A 5422-nucleotide genomic window follows, 5' to 3' on the forward strand; every position below is an offset into this window, starting at 1 on the left:
GTGATAGAACACCCAATCAATTTTGAGGGATCTTAAAAAGAACTCAAATGACTTGATTTGTGAGAACTTTTTCAATTTACATCTATAATTGACAAATTTGTCGCAAGCGCATTGTAAAAACGCACAATAATGCCACTGTTGTTTTTCTTGCTCACTTGTAGGTGAAGCCGCAGGGATATGTCGATACCCACATCATGCTTATATCGACTTTAGGAACGTGCTCAAATATTCTGGAACAATTTTTTCCCCCGATTATCCCGTCCCTTATCCTGATGATGCATATTGCTTTTGGAGATTCTTTGCTCCTATTGGTAAACGAATGACGTTAAAGTTTGTGGATTTTGAACTTAGAGGAAGTTCCATGAATGATGTTCACAATGATTGCAATGATGACATGGACCATATTTCTATAGATCGCCATTTGTGGTCACATTATTGGAGCATGTATTGTGGGAACCAGACGACCTTTGAGGTTTATTCCACCGGTATTGAAATGCATGTTAGATTTCGTGCCGTCCCCGTTGGTGTGCGAGGAAAAAGAGGTTTCAAAGCACATTTTGAAGCTGTCGATCCGCGTGACTTGACAGGTATTTGGGCCGTCTTGCTACTTACAGTACTTGGTCTACGTTCTTTTATTTCTTAGTTTGTGTAACTCTTTGAATGCCATATACGCCTTCTTTCCGAGCGAAAGACGTAAGATTTTTAACTCGGGAATTTCAGTATTTTCGAAGACGACCAGATCATATCGAAACACGTCCGAAGATTTCCGAGAACGTTTTGAAGATTTCCAAAGATGTTCCAAACATTTCCAGGTCGCAGTGGATGAGTTCCCCTAACCAGAAGCAAGTTGCCAGTGCGTTTCCCTTCTGAGAGGGTCTGTACAGGGTTTCAGTAGCTGACAGCTGAGAATTGGTTAAAATTTTAACTGTAGTTGAGAAGGATACGTTTCATAAACGCATAGTTGAAATCGAAGATCTGCAAAACTTACTGGTTGCTGAGATGCACATGTGGGCTTCAAACTGAACTGATAGCCGAGAAATCGCCGAAAATTTAATTAACAGATTCCAGCCCGAGATACAGACCTCCTCTAAAATAGGAGAGTTTGGGGGCTGTCATTTACCTGAACGATTGTCTTCTAGTTTCTGGTTGAAGTTTACCGATTTTTCGCCAGTGTGGTACATAAGGAACTCATCTATTTTGTCATGGCTATTTTTCGTAACTTGCGGTCGCATCTTAGTTTTAACTTTTTACTGGTCTGGCGGTGTAATCAGTAAGTGTGAGATCTAGATCGAAAGTTGTTACACAGCAGGCGTGGCGACTTTTTGGTATAGAATATGTCAATGCTGTTCACGCATTTTCTCCTTTCTTAACCAGATTACCTTCATCTATGCCCCAAAATGCACGCAGTAACGAAATTAGCAGATTTGACGAAATTTCGCCTCGTTGAGTCAATGTTCATGGATTTGACGATTTTGGCGAATTTTAGTCAAAAGTGTCGAAGTGAAATCAGCTTGGCCAGAATTGTGAAAGGCACCTCATAAGATACCGCCCTAACATGACATGTTAGTGGATTTGAGGATTTTTGCGACCTTTCGCCAGCCATCTCATTGGATACGGTCCTCACATATTGGTCCCAAGTTTCGTCAAGTCTGCCAATTTCGTATAGAAATTTCGTCAAATATGCCATTTTTGTTACTACATACATTTCCGGACATGTCTCATTACCACTGACGATATTCTTTTGGAGGTCGCTACCTTTATATAGTCTCTTCTATAAATATCAATAATAGCTTTTTACAGTCTCTTCCATAAATATCAAGAGGTTTAACGAGTGATTTAAATTTATCGAATATATACTTGTTTTCAGTTTTCGATGAGGAGTTGTGTCTCCCAGAAAACACCAACAATCTAAACCTAAAGTTAACTGGTTCGCATGGAACTCTACAAAGCCCAGTAGAACAGTACATCCCAGGACTTCTTTGTGAATGGCTTATCACTGTACCAGAGGGGAAGCTCGTGGAACTCAGCTTTGACAGATTTAAACTTCCTCCGGAAAGCGAATCGATAGGATGTCTCTACGATTCGGTACAGGTTTATGATGGAGATTACAAAAGCGGTGATTCGTTAGGAATTTACTGTGATAATGCAGTTCCAGAACCCTTGAAGTCAAGCGGTCGGTACATGTGGGTTCGTTTCATATCGGACGCTGGATACGATTCAAAATATCCGGGGTTTAAAGCCACATTCAACGCTGTGGATAAACAAGTTAAAAGTTAGTTAAATGTGTTTAAGAGTAGGTATGATACCATATCATTTTCAGAAATAATGGTCCCAAGCCTGGAAGAGAACCTTAATTTGATTGAATTTTGGTCTGAGCACAGTCCTGAATTAGGCGCATGGCTTAGTTCAAAAGGGCTGTCCTTCCAAATTCTTGTTCCCATCTTCATTTCAGTTAAACTCAGCAATTACGATTAGAGAACTCAAACTCCTGCTAGTTGACAGACCAGACTTCCTTGAGTGTCGCACAGGGTGCAGAAAAAGGTTTTCCACTCTAGTCTGTTCCCAGCTCTGTAGTCACAAACTCACTACAAAGTTAACTCTACCAATCAAAATTATTTCTGTCCTTCTCCACCATTCTCGACCGCTTCTTTCTGGGTATTTAGCGTGATCTTGCGTTTCCCTTGCTTAATGGTATACTTACGGTATGGGATAAAATCCGCCATCGTTCTAGACTGCTGTCTCTTTATCAGAATGAAAAATTGTGATTCAGTTTTCCTTTAAGTTCAAATCGACAAGAATTAAGAGGAAACTGCAGTATCGAAAGTTTTGTGGCCTCTGTCATCTCTGTAGTTCAGTCTTTTTTAATTGACTGTACGTTTTAATTCAAAGTGATTTCTTTTGCTAATTGTGTCGTTTGTTCTATTTTGTATTTAGACAGTTTGGCGATAATAGTCGGCACCGTATGCGGTGTGATATTCCTCGTGATTGTAGTGGTCTGCATTGGTGTTTGTCGTGCAAAACGAAAGAAGGCGCGCAACACTGTAGCGGGTGTCGGAATCCCAATGTCGACAATTGCAACTTCAGCATCTCACACCACACAGCCTGGAGAGGTTGAAGATTTGCCTGAACCAGCAGGAAACCAATATCCGTACCCACTTCCCCCAGTGGGGTCTACTCCAGACTCCAGAAGCCCAGCAGTATCATCTTCAAATCCAAATCCAGAAGAATCACCACCACCCTACCCTGGAGAAGAAAGTGTCCCACAGTACCTACCTCCGGGTGAATTATATCCATGGCAACAGAGTGGTAACAGTACTTAAACTCCCGAGGGTCAATAGAGTGGTTTATTCAATTTCTGTCTCATCTAACTCCAGAGAATGCCACGAAGATGAATGGCAAGAGACTGTTGCGATCCAAGGCTAGTAGTTGTAACATTTCAGCCAAATCTCGTAATTACGCAACTAATTAGCATTCAATTATGAAGACGTCCTTCATTTAGCCCAAAGTGTGTGGAGATTTCCGTGTAGTGTAGTATCTCTAGTACAACAAACGACAACCTTATTTTCACTGCAAATAGTAAAGATATACACAAAAATCAGTATGCCTGCCACTGAAAGCAGCAGTGACAGGCTATTCGAGGTGGAGGCAGGCCAAGTATTGTTGAAATTTAACCCTATGTAGCCCGGTCTCTCGTTTCCTTCGTAAGCTTATATTATTGTTGAGTGTGAGTTAGAAACTGTTTTAACTAGTAATAGACTAAACTTTTCATAGTTTCTTTGGGGGAAGCGGTTGTATCTGTGTGATATCACTGCCCGTGAAATGCTGTGGTTCTCATAGCATTAGAAATAGAACAAAAAGTACATATAATAGCTATATACTTAAATACAGATTCAGAAAAAAAGACTATTATATGGGTATATAGATTGAAACTCAGTTTCCAATTCAGATCGACCCTTTTTTAAGCAAGACACCTTTGGCACTGGAAACGTATGCCCATTAGCAGAGAGTAATGTGTACAGAAACAGACAGCGATATAGATAAACCAACAAGTGTGGACTGATAAACAAACAAGTGTGAACTGATAAACCAACAAGTTTGGACTGATAAGCCAACAAGAGTTAGTGTGGACTGACAAACCAACAAGTGTGGACTGATAGACAAACAAGTGTGGACTGATAGACAAACAAGTGTGGACTGATAAACCAACAAGTGTGGACTCGATGCATTTGAGCCAAGAGAGGATGAAAAGTAAGAGAGGTAATCAAGGTAACCTCTCTCAAATTAGTTTTACATCACTCCCGGCTTCAAAACTTCCAGAGTTCTGAAATTGTAGCCAATCCTGTAACGTGAACTTGTACTCACGTGGACAGACCAGTCAGGTTTACACACAGTATCATCCTCCGCAAAAACATCTAAACGACGGCGTGGTGACGTTCTCGGGGAACTGTATACCAGATCTAAAAACAACAGGAGAGGCGCTACCTTAAACATAAGGACCTATTTGTGGGATTAACTTAACCTTCATGCTCTCTTAACTATACATATACAGATATCGATATACATAAACACAATTCTGAGTATGGACTTTTTGTATTTTTATATATAATCATGATCTTAGAACACGATCATTATATGCAATATTTTTTTTAAAAAGTAAGTCTATTAGGTTTTAAGACCCAGTTTACCAGAGGACCAGGCAGAGGTGATACATGCCATCTCTCCCTTTTAGATGAAACTTTGCCATATCGAAGGTACTACTCTAAAAGACAAAGTAGGCCGGCTTTGTGATTTTTCCCTTAGGAGTTAGACCACTCCCCCCCCCCCTGTTTTTTTTGCCCAAAATCCCAAAAATGTCACTAAAATAAGCATCAAATTTAAACACCGCTCCTGCTTACAGAATACATTACATTTCATTGGTATTTCACACAAATAAAGATTGGATCTATCTTAGTTCACACCAGGAATTTCAAGTCATTTGAAGTGACAGGCGCCAATCAAGGAATGTCATTTCCTACCCATGTTACGCAACATTTAGCTATAAGGCAAATTAGCTCAAATTCTAACTCAAATATTGCTTAAATCCAACTTTCTAAATCAAAACTAATTTCATCACATTTTAGATTCACCCTTGGCCTGATGAAATCAAGAATAAAATTTTTGGCGTCTGTTATTTCTTGGACAAGCGGCTAGTTTTAACAAAGAGACAAGGGCGAAATCTAAAAATATTAGATGTTATAGAATCAGTTTATCAAAGTTATTTCTATGTTAATGTCATTAACAAAGTCTTTGAATATTATTTAGGGCAGTGGAAGCTCAACGAATGCAAAACTCTTTGCAATATCCCCTAACCCTCGGACGTACAAGTGGGGAGGGGGGGGGATGCCATTCCCCCAATATGGTATTTTCAAATTTTTGAAAAGAC

General features: G+C 39.8%; 1 pseudogene across 1 annotated transcript in view; it reads left to right on the top strand.

Annotated features, from left to right (window-relative positions):
* Nucleotides 1–5128, top strand: part of LOC145498517 (tolloid-like protein 2) — a 17620-nt pseudogene extending 12492 nt beyond the window's left edge. Inside the window, exons 7-9 of the transcript XR_014050868.1 lie at nucleotides 162–587; nucleotides 1868–2285; nucleotides 2939–5128. The product of XR_014050868.1 is annotated as a tolloid-like protein 2 (transcript). The remainder of the gene's footprint in view (nucleotides 1–161; nucleotides 588–1867; nucleotides 2286–2938) is intronic.
* The last annotated feature ends 294 nt before the right edge of the window (nucleotides 5129–5422 follow it).

This window comes from Orbicella franksi, chromosome 9 (genome assembly GCF_964199315.1).
Source record: "Orbicella franksi chromosome 9, jaOrbFran1.1, whole genome shotgun sequence".
Classification (NCBI taxonomy): Eukaryota; Metazoa; Cnidaria; class Anthozoa; order Scleractinia; family Merulinidae; genus Orbicella; species Orbicella franksi.